The following is a 21,807-nucleotide window of genomic DNA, read 5'->3' as shown; positions in this document are numbered from 1 at the left end:
AAGGAGATCAGTCATGGGTGTTCATTGGAAGGGCTGATGCTAAAGCTGAAACTCCAATACTTTGGCCACTTCATGCGAAGGGTTGACTCACTGGAAAAGACTCTGATGCTGGGAAGGATTGGGGGCAGGAGGAGAAGGGGATGACAGAGAATGAGATAGCTGGATGGCATCACCGACTCGATGGACATGAGTTTGAGTGAACTCCGGGAGTTGGTAATGGACAAGGAGGCCTGGCTTGCTGTGATTCATGAGGTCGCAAAGAGTCGGACACGACTGAGCGACTGAACTGAACTGAATCATATCAATAATAACTTTTTCTTTAAAGTTTTTCTATAAGTATCTCACTTTTTTAATCAAATTTCATATTGGTGACTCTATGGTGGAGTTTTTATTTGGTTTGATTTCACTGGGGGGGGTGCGGGGGAGGGAGCTTTCTTAGTGTTGTTTATTCATTTATTTTCACTTACTGAAAATTCACATTAAGTATGACTTTAGGTGAAATGGAAAATGTTTCCATTTTTAATCATCCCCTAATTACTTTTTATTGCCTCTTTGAAAATAAGGTTAAGTAAAGCAGCACGTGATACCCTGAGAATATGGTAGTTTCTAAAGTTCAGAAGGCAGTTCTTGCAATGTGTGGAGGTTTGCATAATTACTTATTCTTGCAATCCACCCCCTACGTCTTCCCCAACCAGCAAGGAGGGTGGGAAGGACTGCCATATAAAAATTGCTGCTACCCATTTGCTTCTGTGACCCAGTAACCTGGGAGCAGTATATATGAGTATTTCCTTTTATTTGAAGTTAGCAATAGTATGTGTGTTGCCCAAATGTTTTTATGTCCTTCTTCAAATATTGTCCCTACTGTCCCATAGATATTTTTAATTAATGCCCTATCTTCTTAGAAAATTAACCAGTTAAATGCTCAGCATTGCAGAATCTGCACCTGTTTTTTATTCTTGTGGCTGAAGTTGAGAGAGATCATAGCTCGTGAATAAGGAACAGTTTCAGTTTTGCAATGCTTTATCTATATGAAACAGGCAACTATTCATGGGAAAGGAAGTTTAAAACTTTTAGGTAAAAAACCACTATTCAGATTCCAGGAAAATGCCCGTTTACTGAAGTTTTTTCTTTTTACAAAATGTCTGTAGTCAGGTTAGCATTTAGGTCATACTCCAGAGACTTTACATTAATTAGCCTTATGAAAAAGCAAGTTTATTCCTCATATATCAGCCTGACAATTTCTTCCACATAGAGCAATATTTTCTGTTTTTCTATGATTATCATTTAACCACAGAGGAACTGTTTCCTCATGTAAATGAACATCACTTAAGTATAGATTTCTGTAGCTTTTCTAAAATTTCCTTACACATATAACTATATACATTAATTTTGTATGTGTATACACAAATTATAGGTTGTTACCATGATTTCAAGTGTAAGCTTTGTGAATAATTTTCTGTTCTCTGTAGAATTTATAAAGCATAATGACTGTGGTGTTTCACAACTTCCTCTTTCAGTAGACTATCACTTTGCAGAGGGGAAAAAAAAAGTGTCAAGAGAGGAAAGCAGAGCAGAGAACAGAGTTATTTGATGTGCTGTTAGTTTAATTCAATTCTCTAAGCAGCCCAACAAGCAACTGTAAATAAGACATAGAGGTAAGAAGAAAGTATTACTTATTATTTTTCATTTTATTTGGGTTGTTACTTACACAACAACAATTTAAATACTGGCCAGATTACAAAGTAAGTTAAACCGGATATCTCTCTCAAGTAAGTAGTCAATATTTCAAACGAAAATGCTTAGTAAATTTATAATGTCTCACTTCATATAATCTTTAAAAAGCTGGAAATTTTAAAAGTTCTCATTGACCATTAAATTATTTTAACTGCAAAAAACATACTCTTTCTTCGTAAGTTTGTACACAACTTACACTAAAAGAATTTTTATATTAATGATAAATTTTGAGAACTTTTTCTTTCCCAGCTCCACTAAATTCTTAGCATTTGTAAATTCTCCTAAATATATTGGTTTGTTAATTTTGCATATTATTAGTTGAACATTTTCTGGGGAAAAGATATTCTTGCATTTGTTTATTCATTGTGAAAATGTATTATTTTAAAAGGACATTCAGTGTTATCTTTCATGTCATCACATTACAGTGATATTTAAATACTTTAAAAAAGCAATTTGTAGTATATATGATATGATCTAAAAAAACTAATGCATGTTTGTCTTAAGATCAGTTTACAATTTAATGCTTAACAACAGAGCAAGAACTAAAACAAAGACCATTTGGATTTGTAACTGGAGATCAAACTAAGCTGAAACTGATCTCATAGGAAATTCTAAAGTAGTCTAAATACAATATAATTTTTTTCCAGTTGTTTGTCCCAATTAGAGTAATGTTTACACATATTAACATGAATTAATTGTTTTTAATACAATTAAATTCTTTATACAACAATTTTTAAATCTTCCTTTTAAAAGCAGTTGGTTTCTACGTACTTTGACCAAAATCATTACAATTTATCTCAATACATCTTTAAAAAGAAAAATGCACTATACACACACATATATATATATTTATATTCAAATAATAATGCAAACGCTTACTTGACTTGGTTTGCTTTTTCAGCTAGAATGATAGCATGGCTTCCAAAAGAGAAAGTCTACATTGTTCAATCAATTAATGGATTTAATTTTTACTGTTTTGGTAAACAGTACTGTCATACTGGTTCTACTACATTACCTGAAAAAAAGCTTTTTTAAAAAAACTATTTTCATGTCTAGTGCTGTAACAAGAGTCGCTGTCTTTTGATTGTAAGAAGAAGAAAAAAAGAAACAAAACCAGATTGATAGTGTTATAAATTCAGGAAGTAAACTGTTGACTAAAGTTTGACATTCTTAACTAACATTTTAAAATTAAGCTGATAGTTGTGAGAAAACCATTAAAATTATGCACCTTCATCTTTATGTATCACACATCAGTTAAATACAACTACTTCCACAGAACTTCATTATGTTATTTGCAACAATATCATTTTTAATGGCCTTCTCTATTCAAAAAAAGTGATGGAAATATTTTTAAATGTCCAGAATTTTAAGTATGAGATATTTTGACATCATGAACTATTATGTGCTGTGTGTATGCTATACATAGTGCGGTGTTACACTGAATAACTGATGACAACAAAGAGAAAACATAATCCAAGGAAATTAGAATCTAAATTGATCACTGCTGTAATTCAGAATGCAAATGAAGGCTAAATAAATACAGAAAATGCTATCTTGCTAGCAAGACAGATGTGTTGATGTTGTTGTTGTTGAGAATTATTAAAGTCTCTAAATGAACAGCCTAGTCCTAGATTATGGAAAATAAGCTTAGAATATTTTTTGCCTTTGAGAAAATTATAGCTACAGAAAAAAAAATTAGTGCCTATCTGGCTGCGTTTGCAAAAGTCATGCAGATAGTTGAAGGGGATATTCTTGGCATTGTTAGGAAAACAGCCAGATACATTGCATAGGCTTTTTTTGTCATTAACTTTAAAAAAATATTTATGTATTTATTTATTTAGATTGTGCTGGGTCTTAGTTTTAGCACGTGGGATATTTTTTTTTTTTAGTTGCGGCATGTGGGACCTAATTCTCTGACCAGGAATTGAACCCAGGGTCCCCTGCATTGGGAGCATGGAGTCCTAGCCACTGGACCACCAAGGAATTTCCATTACATAGACTTTTTATTTCACACACTGTTGTTACATAAAACATTCAGACTTTGCCCCCACATTCAAAGTCGCAAAGAATTGGACATGACTTGGCAACTGACCAATGAACAGCCACATCCAAAATTTTTAAGTGAAAGTAGATATCATACTGTAAATAATTTATTGCTGGGAAACATCAATTTTGACTTTTGAACTATAGACATATATTTTACTATGTTTCATTAGAATTATATTCTTGTGACATACTATATAAAGCATCAATTTTCACTGAGTCTAATAAAAGTTAAAACTGAATGACTGCTGTATGGCATTGTGAAATTTTATATCTGTCTTAATAAGACACAGTTGACTATGTGACCTGTGGGTGATATTGCTGAGGACCTGTCAGTCGATTGAGACCCAAGGTTGATCCAGCTAATCTCATAACTCCCTGGCTATATATTTCACAGTATGAACTTCCCAAAACTGCCCACCTGTAGAAGAGAATGACTTGCTAACAGAAGACTCTATCCCACCCTGATGAATATATCATTTTTCACATAATAATTTTACTTTGAAACAACATTATTTGTTTCTGATATAGATAACTGGATTTCCAAAAGGACTTTTGAAACACAGAAATATTTCTTTGTTGTTTGTTTTGCTTTCCCTTCTTTGGGCCATTTCCCCATTTGCAAAAAAAGAAAAAGAGACACAAGAAAGTTTGTTGCCTGAAAGAGAGTATGGTTTAAGTGCAAACTAAGAAAGATGGCATGTTTCAAACTCAGAAACAACAATTATCTAAAGCTAGGTATTGAGTCTTTCAGCCTTTTAAAAGCAAATTTGCATCCACCTACATCTGTCTATCTTCTATTTATTTTTAACATATATGATTTCCAGATAAGCATCCCATGTAGTGTATTAATATTTATTTTGTTAATAAAACTATGTGCTAAATAAGTTGGAAAATTCTTGATTTCCCAAAAATATGCACTGTGGTAGTCAGTATATGCTGTCTGTGAGATAGAATGTGTATCTCATTTCCATACAAAAAAGTATATATCTACAAATATAAAGAATAAAGGCAAGTCCTTTTATATTTTGAATACTCCCACTTAAAACGATCTATTAAATGTAGTTGACTGTGCACATCTGCACTGCAGTATAGAAAATAAAAACACCACTAATTTATTGTAAGTCAACTATTCAATAAATTTTTTTAAAACACTGCTAATTTTTTAAATATTTAAAATGCAAATTATTTGTTGTTTGAGCATTATTGTTGTATTTCCAACACTTACCTGACATCATTGATAATTTTTATTATTTTACATGAACTAAAATCAGGCAGTTATATTTGATGTTTTCCAAATTGCTTCCAGTTTTATTTTTTCATTATTCTATGCATATACAAGAAGTAAGTTTTAATGTTTCAGTATTATTGAGGAAAATGCTAAATTAGTATTTTAAAATCCAAATTTAAAGAAAAATATTCTACTTTACAGATATTTCATTGTAAACATTTAGTTTTTTATGTGTGTAGTTGTTACCACATTCTCAGAATTCTTCTTTTCGATATAAGTAGTAATGTGATCTTCAAAAATACCACCAGTTTGCTCTGATTCTGAATAAAAAAATAGAATTTTTCTTTAAGTATACCTTAGTTAAATTTAGTTTCACTTTTCATATGAAAAAATTTAAGCAGATGCATTTATTCTTTTCCTGTGCTGGTGAACAAATTTGAATTAGAGAAGAGGTAAAAACATTCTCAGTGCAATTAGGCGGCTTTCTCAGTAAGAAAAAATCACATATCTGATGGCAATGGACTTTTCAAAATGCTCACTAGATACACTTGTTATACTTCATTTACTTAAAATGTATTTACTCAGAAATAATTTCAAGCTCAAAAAATGTTATAAAAATAAAAGCAATATACTGAACTCTCTTATTCCCTTACCCAGGTTTGCTTAATCTTAATATTTTACCCCATTTGCTTATAATTTGTTCTCATTCTTTCCATCTTTCTAGGTCTATATTTTTCTTTCTGAACCACTTGAGGGCAAGTTACAAACAACATGCCCCTTTAATTCACTGTGTAATGACTAAAACTAGTTTCTTCTTTCACAGTTACATATAATTATCTACTTCACAAATTTACATGGATACAATATTTTAATCTCACATTTGTCCATATTCCAATTTTACTGTTTATCTAATAATACCTTTTATGATATTTCTCCTTCTAGTAAAGAATTCGGTCTAATGTCACATATCACATTTAGTTGTAGTATCTCTTTAGCCTTCCTTAATTTGGAGCATTTCAATAACATTTCTTTGTATGGAATTGCAAATTGTAAAGAATACAGTTTATCCGCATACTTATTTCTTCTTTTTAACAGAGTTCCTCATTTTATATATTTGACATTTTTTTCATGATTACCTTGTGGTTATGCATTTTCTGCTAGAATATGGCACATACAGGTGCAGTCAACATCTAGAGGCATGTGATGTTCATCTATGCCACAAGGACAGTGTTAATTTTGGCTATCTAATCAAGATGTTGCCTAATTTCTCCATTTTTTAAGGACAGCTCCGCATGCGGGTTTAGCATTAACCAGTGCTATCTGATGCAATCTGTACTAAAATGGTTTCCAAATAGTGATTTTTCAACTCCAGCACTTCCTGAACATTTGCATCAGTCTTGCACATTCTACTGTAAGCAAAAGAACTCTCTTTTCTCCCACTTATTTGATTATTAATTTATGTTTACCTATCACTGGTGTGAACTCATGGATTTCTGTATTTTCAATGGCTATAATTCATTGCTGCCTTAATAATTTTGGTGCTCAAATGGTCCACATTTAGCTAATGGAGCCCTCTCTTTCTGACTTCTGATACTTTGCAACATGCCCTCATCATTCGAGTAAGTATTCTCTTACTCTTTTGAATAAGATGTTCTAGGTTGATCTAGTACCCATTCTATATCACCCCTGAAATCATTCATTCCTCATTTCCTTTAGTGGGGAATAGTGTTAGAAGCTAAGGTTTGGGTGTTTAGTATACTCACTGCCACTGCAATATCTTTGCTTCTTGACTCTTTCTGGAGAAATATATTATTGCATATACATACGTAGAGACATAAATACACAAATATGCATTCACAAATCATAGGCATTCATGAATAAAAATATTTGTATAGACACACCTCTGTTTTAGACATCATGAGTTCAACTGATAGCTCTAATTCGAAAATATTCCTAGAGGGTTCTTTCTTGCCCTCCACAATTTCGTTTTTTTGTGCTCCTTCTTCTGCAGTGTGAGCCCTGGATCCTAACAATATCAATATGCTTGCTCATTTGCTCAATTCTATGATACATCTAAAATAATCTTTAAGTTGCTTTACCCAAACCACTACTACAATAAGCAAAACTACTGAAATAGACATTAGAGTCTGTGTGCACTTCTCTCCCCCACACTCATACCCCACCAAATACTGTAGTTGTAAATTATTAGATGAATACATTTTCCTTCCTCCCTCTCTCACTCCACCCCTCACTTTCTCTTCTTTTTTCTTTCTATTCAGGTTATCATAATATTTATTTAAAATACAATTAGATTATTTGTTTCAATTTGTCTCTGGCTTTAAGATTTTTTTCCTTTGCATTATTATTGCTTTAGTGTTTTTTTTCTTAATTTATTTAATATTTTTTAAGTCATGAAGAGGAATTGCTACTTGCTTGGGGCCAGTTCTGTTAAACAAACCCGACACAACCTAATTGAAATTTTATGACACAATTCAGAAATATTTGTTTGAGTTACTAGTTGAACTTTTCCTTTATATTTCAATTTTATTCAGTCTACATTTGGTCTAAATTCAGTTACTTTCTTGGGTATTCCAAAAAATGACTATTTCAAATGAGAAAGGAGATAGATATCTGTGGTACTTGGCCAACTTTATGTGTTTATCATTCCAGAGATTTTTTAAAAGTGAATTGTGCAAATATCATCTCATTTGCAACAAATAATTAGACAAAGAAAGTAAGATAAGAAGTAGCCATAAAGTTGTATAGTCCATAAGCAGTGGAAAAAATTCTCACCCTTCCATATAATTTATTCTAGAAGGATCCTGCTCCCAGACCTCCCCCATATTCTACTCCAGCGCGTATAACTATGAATACATCCTAATATTTGTGGTAACAAGAGAAAGTGAGTCGATGTAAAAGATTCATTTTCAATTTCGATTGTCACTTACTGACTGTGGATCTTAGATAAGTTACTTGTCTTCCCTCTCCATATATCTCGTCCCATACAGTTCAATTTTTAAAAATCCATACTTCCTTAACATCTGCCAATGTCTGGATTTATACCTCAAAGTTATTATTAAAGCTCTTCACTCAGATGTTAACAGATATGTCAAAGTCAGCACGTCCAAAAAGAAAAAAAATTCTACTTATCCCCTACTTTTCATTTCTCCACCCCAATCTTCTTTGCTCAGTAAATGACACCATCTTATACTTAGTTATGTAGGTCAAAGGCATCATTAATTTTTCTCTTTGCTTCATTAAACCCTAGTTATAAGCAAGTCTATTAAATATATTTTTCCAAAATATATCAAAACACTGATCAGGCTCACCCCTTCTGCCATCTTGAGTATCATGTGAGACACTGTCTCTGTACTTGTTGTATCCTCCTAAGAAATTTCTTTTTCTACTCATGCATCCCAGTTCCAGCGTGACTCTTTAAAACGTAAATCGAATCATATAACTCACTGCTTGAAATTCTTCAGTGGCTTCCTATTTTAAGTATGATAAAATTCAAATTCTTCATGTCTTGTCCTCTACCTACATCTTCGCCCTCAAATCCACTGTCTTCCCTTCATTTACTATGTTCTGACTTCACTCGTTATTTTCTTCCTAGGGTATCTTAACTTATACATACTTTTCCTTGTCTTTTCTTAGCAAGCTCTTCCCACACATATTATTATGACACAAGCATTCTTTATTCAGATCTCTGCTCAAATATTCCTCCAAAAAGATGTTTTCCATTACCAACTACATATTTTATTGTAGAGTTCCTACTCCAGTCATTCTCTGGCTTTTAATCTCATTTAACTTTTCACTTTTTAATAAAAATTTTATTAGAATATAGTTGCCCCTCATTTCTGTGCTATCCTCCACTGTACAGCAAAGTGAATCAGCCATATGCACACACATACATCCTCATTTCCAGATTTCCTTCCCATCTGGGTCACCACAGGGCGCTGAGTAGAGCTCCCTGTGCTACACAGTAGGTTCTCACTAGTTACCTGTTTTATACATGCGTGCTCATGCATGCTCAGTTGCTAAGTCATGTCCAACTCTTTGTGACACCACGGACTGTAGCCCGCCAGGCTCCTCTGTTCACAGGATTTCCCAGGCAAGAATATTGGAATGGGTTGCTCTTTCCTTCTCCAGGGGTTCTTCCTGACTCAAGGATCAAACCTGTATCTCCTGCACTGGCAGGCAGATTCTTTACCACTAAGCCATCAAGGAAGCCCTATTTTATATATAGCAGTGTGTGTGTGTGTATAATATATGTATACTTATGTGTGTGTATCCCAATGATATTTGATACTAAATAAAATTTTAGTCTTTTTTTTAAACTCAATTATTTACTGTCCATTCCTCTCATTAGAATATAAGTTCCATGAAGGCAGGGATTTGGTTTGTTTTGTTCATGTTATATCCACAGTATCTCAAACACTGCATGGAATATAGTATGTGCTAAAATAAATTATTAAGCAAAATGTTTCAACATTTCTAAGCCTCATGTGCAAATAAAACAGGCATAATGAAAATAACAGCTATCTCCCAAGGTGGTCTGGAGGAGGCCATGGTCATGGTAGGACTCTAAACTGTCATGCAGTTGTCAGGTGGGGATACTTCTGTTACCACGGAGTGAAAGGAACTGAAACCAAAAAGTGGTCCCTGGAGACAACAAATGGACCAAGAAGTTCTCTTTTTTGGTGTGTGTTGGCTTTTTTCCACTGAGCTGAAAAGAGATGAGTTCATAGTGGCTGCCACTAGCCTCTTAGAATATGGAGGGGCAATCTCTGTGCATTGCTGCTCCACTGCTTCTGCACTTTCTCTGTCCCTGCCCTCAACACCAAAAAAACAACTGTCCATTATTCTTTGGGCTTACCAGGTGGCGCTAGTAGTAAAGAACCCGTCTACCAGTGCAGAAGACATGAGAGATGTGGGTTCGATCCCTGGATCTGGAAGATCCCTGCAGAAAGAACCCACTCCAGTATTCTTGCTTAGGAAGTCCCATGGAGAGACGATCCTGATGGGCTACAGTCCACAGGGTGGCAAAGATTTGCACATGTCTGAAGCAGCTTAGCATGCATGTTCATCTTTGCAGTTAGGGTTCATTGCTTTCTTCAAGCCAGATATAGAGCAATCTCCTTCCAGAATCCTTTCCTGATAAACCACCCTCATGGCTATGCATATAGTTAACATATTGTTTTGCAAATGTTTTCTGGATCTATTTTTGATCTTGAAGTGGATTATAAAGCTGCTATAGGAAAATTGTTTTTGGCTTTTGTTTGGTTTTGGTCTGTGCAAAATGTCAAGATTTAAGTTATAAACATACAACTTGGTTCTTGAGACTTTTAGGCCCCAAAGAATACTGGTAGTGATGATGATGATGATAATAGCTTTATTATACTCAGCATCAGTTTTTAGTACCATTGCATGTGACATGGTATGTCACTTTTTAGTACTATTTTTTAGTACCATTTTAAAATATCATTGTATGTCAAAGGCTTCCCACGAGTGATTTAATACCTCACCAACCCTGTGAAATATGTACTATTTTACAGATTTAAGAGAAAAAGGGAGAGAGGTTCAGAGAAAGGTAACTTGATAATGGTAACATAACTGATCTTGGTGTGTTTTTCTCTAAGCTGGATTTTTATCATCGTATATTGCTTCTACTATTTATTTACTGAGAAACAAGATAGGCAAAGCTGTGGTTTAGAAACTATTAGAAATTTATAGATTTACATGGTTCAACCCCTGCCTCTGAAATCTTACCATCTAGTAGAGGAAATATTAAAAGAAATGGATTTTGAGACTCAATATGAAAAATATAAGGTATCACCCAAGACATCAAAATAATCGAAAGCTATACTTCTGGGTGAAGTGATGGCACAAGGCTTAGTAAAAGAAGCAACTTTAAAATTGAACCATCAACATTTTATTACCTGAAAAAGATAATAAATTGGGGGGAAGTTTCAAAGAACTAAAATTTTAAAATTTCAAAGAATTAAAAATATTAATATTTTATGAATTATTATTTATAAAAATGAATTTAATATTGTCATTTTTTCCCATTTTATGATCTCACCACAGGAGGTCTTTGGTGTCCCTGACTTTGTGGTTCTTCTCAGGAAGTGGGTTATGTGAGGAGAAGAGTTTAATTCTTGAGAGGAGACTGTTTTCATTTTGAAGTGTGTTTAGTCATGTGTTCATACATCGAGCATCATGCTTTGAGCACTGTCCTAAACGCTGAGGGAACAGTGATGGACAAGACCAAGTTTCCACCCTCAAGGAGTTGAACTTCTAGTCTAGTGGGGAAAGACAATGAGTACACCAGTAGACAAGTAAATTTTTTAAAAGGGAATTTCAGATAATGATAGCAGCATGAAGAAAATTCAGCAAAGCAGAAGGACAGAGAGACAGCTGGCCTCCCGAGGTGACCTGTCTGAAAGCATAATACTTAAGCTAAGACTTGAATGCTGAGAAGACTAAGGCACCATGGACTCTGGGAAGAGTGACCTGGGAAGATTGAGGGGCAAGTGCAGAGACAGGAATGAGCTTAGCATATCTGAGAAGTAGAAAGGAATCTGGTCCTTTGAAGGAAATGGGGCATGAAACTAAGGAGGTGAGGTTGACAAAGGGCCAGGTCACCTATGTTGGAAGTCAAGGAAAAGAGTTGTCCAAAGTGAGCAGATATTTGCAAGGATGTGTGCATGTGTGGATGGGGTGGAAGAATGCAATGAGTGACTCATTCATTATCTGTGTTTAACAGGCCAGGGAGTAAACTGTTGTTTGAAGAGAGGCAAGAATTGCTACATAGGTCAAAAGTTTTTTAGGAGATAAATTATTATATTTAGATAAATTTCAGATAAGCTCAGTTTTACCTTCAGAGGTTAACTACATTTTCTTGCCTTTTCATTTCCATAATAGGCGTGAGTCTGATAAAAGTGAAAAGGTCTCAAATATTATTTAAATTTATCAACTTGAGATTTTTCAGCAAAATTGCTGTGGATTAATTGACCCCAATCATGGCCATTGAAAATAAATTCACTGATGTCTGGTAATGGGGTCATAAAGCATTTCATTTCTGCATTGATATAAAGCAGAAAAGACTAGAGAAAAGGCTACATTAGAGTCTCTAGAGACAACAGATGTTCCTTTGTTTATTCTTCCTAAATCTCAATGTCAGTGATCATAGGGACCCCAGCAATATCAACCTGTTCCTCTTATAAGTAGCAGTAACTTATACACTGCATTTTCCATGGTAATTATGAATTCCCTCTGATTTATTTTTCTCATCTCAAGAGCTTTAAATGACCCAATTATTACTAACACTTATTATTACTATTATTAGTAGTAGTAAAAACTTTCTGAGGAAGTTTGGAGGTGGGGTATGATTTGGGAAGGGAATACAAGCTAATTTACTGAGAAAGATATATTCTTTTTTTAAAAAATGGAGTAAGCAGACTCAATATCTAAGAGCAAATGGCCTTCCCCTACACTTAAAAAGTGAATTGCAACTAGTATGGCTGTTTCTATGTCTGGTTTGGGTTAAGAGCCTAAAAAGAAAAAAAAAAAAAATCTATGGTGACCTTGGTCTGAGTATGTGCTAGAAGATTGGCCATGGGTGGTGGCGTGGAGAGGAACACAGTGATAATTTCCCCAAGGCAGGCAGACATGATATTGTAGGAATCAGAAGCTAATTTTTACATGCTCCTGACAGTACCTAAGTGGAAAATCATTATGCTACTAGTATTGGGAAGTGTGGAGGGTGCAAATGACTGCATTCCATCCTATCACGTACATTTGTGGGCATGATGACTCACCATGTTATCGAATTAATGCAAAGTGTGAGATGGTGTGTGGTTTCTAAGTGCCGGTGTGTGAGAGAATAAATATATGCATATCCACAGTGTGTGAATGTTAAGAGACCAGTCCTGAAACGTGAAGCCATTATCTGACCCGTTGCTTACTATAGTTGGGTAACTTAACCAAGAAGCAAATCTACTGTGGGAGTTAACAGGATTTCTGCCATAGAGTAGTACACATTTGTTGACAAGAACTAGGTTCAGGAGGGGATCACAGAAAAAGCATGTGGGTTTGGGGCGTGACTCTATTTAGTTAACTTGGGGTTGATAATTTCTCAAGCATTGGAAACTAAGAATGCCTTCTCCTGGCCAAGCAGACTCTCCTGCCTTATTTGGCTTTGTTCTTCTGATGGTGACCCATTGTGTTGGAAAAGAATCTCTTTCAAAAAAGTGTAAATGTTCCTCTTTCTGTGGGTGATGTCATCATTCCTGTGGCCCAAGTCTTTGTTACTAAATAGTACTTAGCAACATATAATCATTATTTTCTCCTCTTAAAGTTCTGAGCGTGTTTGTTCAGATGAATTTGAGAGATATGCTTTTTTTTTTTTTTCAGGAGGTAGGAGTAAAATCTGAGAAAGAGGAAGTTATGTCTGAAAGGATCTCTTGACTTGTCTTACTTAAAAGAAGCAATAGACAGCTAAATTTTTGTACTATGGCAACAGCTTTGACTGGGTTTAAAAAAAAATCATAATTTCACGTATGGCTCCAAAGGAAGTGGTTTCCATGCACTGTGCACATAAACTGTTTTTTAAAGTGGTAGATAGATGCCTTTTGCTTGGCTTGGCTTGTCCTTCTTATGATTTCCCTTGTAAAGTGGGTAGGGAAAGTTGGACAAAAGAAAGCTGTTTACTGGACAATTAAGGAAGATGTTTCTAAACATCTTCTGTTTATCATTCCAGGGAAGATCTGGGATTCCCTTTTAATTACATCCTACCTGTCTATTCAAAAAACTGTAAGGGAATCTGTCTTTTCATCTTGCAGAAAATTGCTGTAAATTTCTTAAGATTGTAGTTTGAGTCTAATCCTCAAGTTTTGAAGACTTGAAGTCTAACATGAGCTTATTCTTTAAATATTCTAGATTTTTAAATGTTTAATTGCTATCCACTTAAAATAATAATAGTGGTTATAAGTTATCAAATGCCTGATCCATGTTAGGTTAATTCTCATGAAGTCATTCATGAGCACATTTTTATGAGGTAGGCATTTTAAGCTCAAAGGAAACTGAGACTTGAAGAGATTGTCCAGAACCTCGAGTCTAATAACAGACTCCAAAGACTGTCTTTATCTCACAAGAGCCAAGGTCATGGGCAGAACAGCAGTTTTTGAAAAATTACCCCTGTGTTTCTTAACCTGATTGTTCTCAAGAATGTGGTGCACACACAGGTCATTGCACGAGACGGGGGAAGAAGGGTATGCCTCGCTTCAAAAGTGTTCAACAACACAAGCAAAAGGGCAAGGTGGCAGCAGCCAGACTCTTGCCAATGGAAACTGGCCCATGTGTCATATCTGGCATGTGTGTACCTGTTGTCAATAGCCCCAAAGTGTTTTCCCTTTAGTCACCCAGTAAGTTAGTCATAAAAGAGGCAGACTTAGTTCAGTTGTCTTCTTTTTCTATCATGGTAAGGAAGAATATCCAAAACTGTGCGAAGTATCATCCAAGTACTCCATTTTTCCTAATAGTCAATTTGTCTGCACCCCATAAGTTGGATATTTGGTGCCAGACATGCCCTTTTCCACAAGTTCAAGTCTCATCTGTTAACACTTCCCAGGGCCCATGTAGAATTCTAAGTATTTAGGAACCCTGACAAATTATTTACAGCTTCTTCCAACACAGACCTACCAGTATATTGTAAGAATAAACAGACTTCAAAGTCATCACAAGGAGAAAAACTGTTCTGGCGAAGTCTGTAATTTAGAGTATCTTTAGAGAAGAAAGACTTTTTGAAAAGAGAGACTCAGAGTGGCCAGCCTCTTTTACACAGTTACCTTTTTCTTTATTTAATTGTAAAGACTAAATGACAGGTAGGAAAGTGTTTTTGCAGGACGTGGGCGTCTTGAAGCCATAGAAGGAAGTTACAGTGTGCATGGGAATAAGCCTGTGGGTAGGAGTTAGACACTGCTGCTCTATTGCTAGTCTAGAATAATCATGCATAAACATCTTTACGTTGGCACCTGAACAGAATTAATAAAACCCTATTAAAGGCACTTGATACATTATTTAAAATAAGCACACATTACTTTTTATATCCAGGAATAGAAGAAAATTTTTACATCAGGAACAAGGATTTAAAAAAAAGAACCTGTAATTTTGACAAAACAAAAGATAGCACAAGTGGATTTTCATGTGTTAATTCAAAAGCTGACATACTATACTCTGAAAGTGTGGGAGAAATGCTAGCTTTGTCTGTAGATGTCAGTCTTAAAAGTTTAAACCCAGGAAGCGAATGAAAATAAACACCAAAGAACAGAGCAAGGGCAGAACGGTAATGACAAGTCACAGATTTCTTCAAACCTTGCCCTCAGGGGCTGAGTGGTGGACACCGTGCATCTTAACAGAAGTAAAGTCACTGTTTCATGCAAAAACAGTAACAGAATTCTGTCTTTCAAATGAGGAGGAATTCAGGTAGTGTAGACATGTAGTTTATACACTATGATGACTCTCACAAGGCTATGAGTCCAAATGTTTGAATTCAGTGAAATAAAGGAGGGGGTCATAAAAATAATAATTGTCTATCTTTGGAATTTAGAGTCACTTGTTCACATTCTTTTTTCTCTTTCACTAGACTTTGCAAATTTGTATTGTTTACCTGTGTGTGTTAGTTTCTCAGTTGTGTCTGACTGTTTGTGACCCCATGAACCATAGCCCGCCAGGCTCCTCCATCCATAGGATTCTCCAGGCAAGACTACTGGAGTAGGTTGTCATTCCCTTCTCCAGGGGATCTTCCTGCAAAGGAATCAAATCCAGGTCTTCTGCATTGCAGGCAGATTCTTTACCATCTGAGCTACTAGAGAGGTCCTATTGTTTACTTACCTGATTATAATTACTTACTATTTCATATCTATTGCCCCAGTGGGACTTTATGTTTCAAGAGTCTTGGGGTCTAGTGTTGCTCACCCTGTAGCCTCAGGTTCTAGGAAAGGCAGAATTATGTGAGGTACTCAGTGACTATTCGTGGACCAGGTTGGAAAGCTGATAGCAAAAAGAGTGAAAATGCCCCAGTTACTAGTGAGCTGGTGGCCTACGGCCAGAGAAGTTTGAAAAGGGAAAAGAATGTTCAACAGTGTCCAAAAATACACGAATTACTGAGAAGGCCAGAGGGGATCAGGTCCTGTCAGTGATTACTCATTGCTAAGCTTCTGGCAGAAATAAGTGCATTTGAGGCCAGCCAGGTGTGACCAGGAGGGTCCTCTGGGCTGACTGCACATTCACAAAGGTGGCACATTGTGACTAATAACATTACCTGCAAATGAGATTCAAATGAGAAATGTCCTGTTATTTATTTGTCTTTATGATTTAACCATGTTAGTTGGTGAGTGAATTCATAAAATATACTAAAATTTGCCAGATCTTTTATTTCTAAAAAAGTCACATACATAAGCATACATACATATATTTTCTTATATATGCATATACATATCTGTATGTATCCTAGAACATATATATATATATATAATTATATTTTCTGTAATCTGATATAAATAAATCCCAAAGTGGATCAGGATACTCTGAAGCTTTGATACCATTCTCAATTGTGCTCATGATCACAATTTCTTAGAAAGAAACAGGGTATAGAATTTTAAGCAAACAGCAACCTAAGCATTATAGAACATGTAGGATTATCCTTCGTGTGGGCTTGATTGTTTCTCTAGCTAGTTTTTAAGCCCAAACTTCACTGATGCTTATCTGGTATAAAGTGTAGCCTGTTTTGATTGCCTAAGAAGCACCTCAGTCAACCAGGTACACAACAAAAGTGCCGCATCACCTTACTTCCTCACAACTAATCTGACTCCCGCATTTCTACATGTGTATGGGCATCTTTTTACCCAAAAACCTAACTGGATTTGAGACAGAGTTTGCTTCTTTTGTGCCAGCTAAACTTGCCAATGGGAGGAGACAGAGCAGGCCCATGCATTGCCACTGATTCTGAGTAATTTCATTGCATAAACTCTAGCTCTGCAGTAGGAAAACTTGACTGCACAGCGGAATCATCTGAGGAACTTACAAGAAAATACCAATGCCATGCCTAGAAATTCTGATTTAATTGCAGCCCAGAAATAGACTGTTATACTCTATGGATCCAAACTGTGACTGAAGTCAAGAGTCACTGCCCTGGTTTCGGTCTCCTTCTTTCTAGGATGGGCTCATAAATACTGTCTCACATGTCTCTCTTGAGGGTTCAAAGAGATAGTGTGGGTAACAGGAGTTCCCTAACATCTCTGAATGCACCAGTTTCCCTTCTTCCTTTATTTCAGGAGGGGAAATAGACAGGGAAGGATGAGGAGATGGGGAGTCTGGGAAAGTGAGGAGGAGGGATCTTTTCCATAGAGCCCTCCAGTTCTGCCAATTAGCAGTTCATCAGGGTTAACAAGCTATCCTTTTGTCAAAGCAAACACTTTTGAAGGATTAAGCCTCATTCTCGCCTTAGTGTGAATGACTTTAATCAGATAATCTCCTATCACCTAGCTGGGAATTTGTTGTTAAGGTCTGGGGGAAGCTTGAAGAGAGTTGCTGGGGCAGCCGGGTGTTCCCTCAGGGCAGGGTGAGGAAGTTTGGCTGTCTGGAGCCCCAGGGTCTGGGAACTAGACTTGACACTCTGTTGACTTTACATAATGGCAGCATGACAAATAAAAAAAACAAACTTCTCCTCACTGTTGCTATAGTGTAATGATTTGTTAAAAGTGGTTGTAGCATCAAGTTGTTTGTCTAATGGCCCTTCAAGACTTTCTGTGTCTTTCTTTCTGCCATCAAACACTTAACACATATGTGCCAGGTAATCATACCATTTGAAGCTGCTTGGGAGTCTATGAGGAGAGAGGCTTTGCCCAGCTCTACCCTCCTTGCCATCTGCTTAGCACATGGGTTTAATTGAATTATTTCACTTGCTACACTCTTTTTCCAAATGTGTAGGTGTTTTTTTTTTTTCCCTTTATGTTTTCCCCCATACTAGACTAGATTCTGAGCACAATGAAGAAGTCTTCATAATTTCTGTATTTGGTGTGCAAGTGTAACTCTCGGTGTGTGATACTCAATAAATATTTTTAAACGAATCAAGAAGCAGCAGGGAGCACCCTGATGTCTACATTAAGACATTAGAATTAATTTATGACTGTACTGCTTAGTTCCCACACTACTGGACAAGGCAATGAGGGAAGAAGAGAATAAAGATATGTATACGATACTCCCGCCATTTTCATGTGACAAAAGTTCTTATTCAGAAGTCCTTTTAGAACACTGCTTGAGACGTGGTTTGAAAGTAATTTCTGGAAACAGAAAAGAAAGAAGGAATAACAGATGCTGAAAAGATCCAGAAAGAGAAAACCCGTTCAAAGGAGTGAAAAGAGGGAAGGATGTGGAATATCAGAGTAACCAAAAGAAAGGAACTTCAGAAATAAATGAGTAGATACAGAGGGCATTTAGGAAAATAAAAATTAATCTTACTATTGATGTTTAAATTTTTTTTGCATTTAGGAACAAATAATGCAATGACCACATTTTCTCCAGATGTTTTTATTCTACATAGAACAGATTTAAAATGTAGAAATATTTGGATTACAGTCCATGAGATAAGTACAGTATAACATTTTCCCTGATAGATCTAATAGATACTATTTTAAAACGATTACAAGAGGATTCTCTGCTTACCCACAGTACATCATTTTATGAGATGGTAGGGTCACTAAGGGTGGGACACGACTGAGCGACTTCACTTTCGCTTTTCACTTTCACACATTGGAGAAGGAAATGGCAACCCACTCCAGTGTTCTTGCCTGGAGAATCCCAGGGACGAGGGAGCCTGGTGGGCTTCCGTCTGTGGGGTCACACAGAGTCGGACACGACTGAAGTGACTTAGCAGCAGCAGTAAGTATTTCATAATATTACACTAATTATATATTATAAGTATATACTTTAATAAGTATATATTATATACTATATTATAACATAATATAGGTAATGTGTCCACTTTGACATTCTGGCTACAAGTTTCATACTTATTTTTATAACTTTTTTATTTATTAAAAGACCATTCTTTTATATTTTCTTTTCCCTAATGACAGTCTGTATTATCCCAAACAGAGTGTATAGAAGTACAATACACCTTAGACACATGACTTCAGGATCTGGGATGTAGGCTCAGAAATGCTGCACTATGGGGCAGGAGGCTTGACCCCTGGTAACTAGGAGGTTTTGGTCAAGGGTCAGTTCTCCAGTCTTTGTTACCTTATATGATTACTGAGGATTATAATGAATATGAATGACATGGGAGATATTATTTGTTTTATAAAGTTATATTATGAAGTGGGAAAAAAGGAGAGCACAAAATTGCACTTGTAATACAATATCAACTGTTTTAAAACATGTGTTGAGGAAAACCTGGAAAGAAATAAACTGTAATAGTATCAGTAACAATTTCTGGGAGCTGGAATCACTGCTGATTTTATAATGTTCTATATTTTGAGTTTTCTATCCTGTGTTTACTTTACGGGAGTAAATCCCCCCCCCCTCACACACACACACACACACACACACACACACACACACACACACTCATTTCACTTCCCTCAAGGCCTGGAGGTGGCCATTTTATGGATTCTCTTCAGCTCTGCAATGGAACATTCTAATGTTTACTGCCTCTCACTGCTATGGACCCTCAAATCACTTTCTCTCAGGTCTTCAGCCATTTGCTGTCACTGCCATTCTGGCCACAGTCCACTCTTTTGACTTGCTTTCATTCTCAGCAGCGGTATATTTCCTGCATTCTGCTTTGAGATTAGACTATCAGTCTTCTGCACATAGCAGTCAAGTGTAATCTAGTCATCTTCATGAAAAGCAAATCCCAATCCTGTGCCAGTTTTACCCACACCCCCACCTCTAACATGACCAAACATGTCAGTGGTTCCTGCTGACCAAAATTATCAGGATTGTAGCTATGTATCATGAGTGTGACTAATCTTATTAAGATTCATCGGTTCTCTCACTGGACTCTAAGCTATTTGAAGTTAGGCGTCCCATTAGTTTTTAAAGATTTTTTTTTTTTAATGTGGACCATTTTTAAAGTCTTTATTGAATTTGTTACAACATTACTTATGTTTTATGCTTTGGCTTTTTGGCCATAAGGCATGTGCGAGCTTAGCTCCCTGACCAGGAACTGAACCTGCACCCCCTGTGTTAGAAGGTGAAGTCTTAACCGCTGGACCACCAGGGAACTCCCGCCCATTAGTTTTTATGGGTCATTGGATTTCCAGCCCTAACATACGCTGAAGATTCAAGGTGCTAGGCCTGCAATTCCCACTGCTTTGAATGATTTTTTTTCCCAGATAGTTTTCACTTCTTGAGGACTGTGCCTATTTCTCACCATCTCAACCCTTGACCACTTGTCCTGTTTAACACACAACCGCCCCTCCTTATCCCCTCAGCCTGCTATCTTTCACTTCGTGCACTTATCTCCATCTGAAATTGCCTCAGAGATTTATTTGTTCCTTTATTTTTTGTTTACTGTCTATCTGCTTCTAGCAGACTGTAAACTCCTTGAAGGAAGTGATTGGACTATGTTGTTCATTTCTGTGACCACACTACCTAGAATAGGACTTAGCACAGTGGATGCTCCATGAACATTTAAACAGTGGCATTGTGTGAAAATATTTTCTGTTATGGAAAGAAGGGAGGAAGAATGGAAAAATGGAAGGGAAAAAAAGAAAAGAGAAATGAGGAAGAAATAGGGGAGGAAAGAAGTATACTCCTCAAAATCTAATGTGGCACCTCTTCATATTAAACTTGGGGAGCAGTTATGCCTGTATGAGAGCTCAGTTGAGCTCAGAGCCTCATATATATGTTGCCTCAGTGTCTTTAAGAAAAAATGATGAAACCTAAGTCAGAAGACATTGATGCTAGTCTTCTCTGACATTATTCCAACTTACTTATACAATGCTCTCTGGTCTAATAAGGGAGAAGGACTAGATAAGTCTCCAATGTTCCATTCTCTGCTATAATTCTGTGGTTCTGAACCTTTTAATTCTGAAATATATTTGCTTTCTAATTCTTTTTTTCTGTATGCCAAAATAATTATAATGAAGATTTAGAGTCAAGTTTTAGGTAAAATAGTCTAATTGAAAAATACATAATTGGTTCATGCCTACCCAGGGATGCCAAAAAAATGCACAATAAAATTAATATTTTAACTCAGTTTTAATACTTATATACATTGTAAGACAAGTACATTGAATTTATATAATGTTTTTACATTTATGTGATTTGTATATTAAGTGGTATATACATTATATATGTAATATGTCCTATTATATAACATACTATATATACATAGAATATATATATTATTAATATTTAAATATTAGGTATGATTTTAAAAACTTACTTATATGTGAAATATATAAAAGTCCTAAACTAAATTTAGGTAAACTAAATTCATATAATTCTATCAAATATTAATATATTTATTCAGATAGCTAAACAGGTTAGAATCCAGGCTACAGAAAGATGCTTCAACCCTGTTCCCTGCTGTAAAACTGAATGGAGATACACTTAATGCATATACTTAAAATGGATTCACCATATGGGAGTGTTTCCAATTCTTCATTGCCTTCCAGCAGCTTCTCTTAACCATCTATATTTAAACATGGGTTAAAAATCACGGTAACCGAATTTGAGTCTTAGTTTTGACACTATCTTCCAATGGATTATTTTTACTTCAGAATAATACA

At 35.7% G+C, this 21,807-nt stretch overlaps 1 protein-coding gene across 3 annotated transcripts in view; it reads left to right on the top strand.

Moving 5' to 3' along the window:
• The first annotated feature begins 1,541 nt into the window (after nucleotides 1–1,541).
• The window catches only part of MBNL1 (muscleblind like splicing regulator 1), a 222,165-nt gene continuing 201,899 nt past the window's right edge, over nucleotides 1,542–21,807 (top strand). Inside the window, exon 1 of one of the 3 annotated variants that reach the window (XM_088839780.1) lies at nucleotides 1,542–1,655. The gene's annotated coding sequence lies outside the window, so the exon portion shown is untranslated. The remainder of the gene's footprint in view (nucleotides 1,656–21,807) is intronic. The other 2 variants (XM_088839691.1, XM_088839750.1) reach the window with 2 other exon arrangements.

The sequence above is a fragment of the Moschus berezovskii genome, chromosome 1, assembly GCF_049115385.1.
Source record: "Moschus berezovskii isolate FMDL1 chromosome 1, NW_MosBer_1.0, whole genome shotgun sequence".
NCBI classification, from domain to species: Eukaryota; Metazoa; Chordata; class Mammalia; order Artiodactyla; family Moschidae; genus Moschus; species Moschus berezovskii.
Note: the sequence above shows the minus strand (reverse complement) of the source record. Positions and strands in the feature narration are given on the sequence as shown.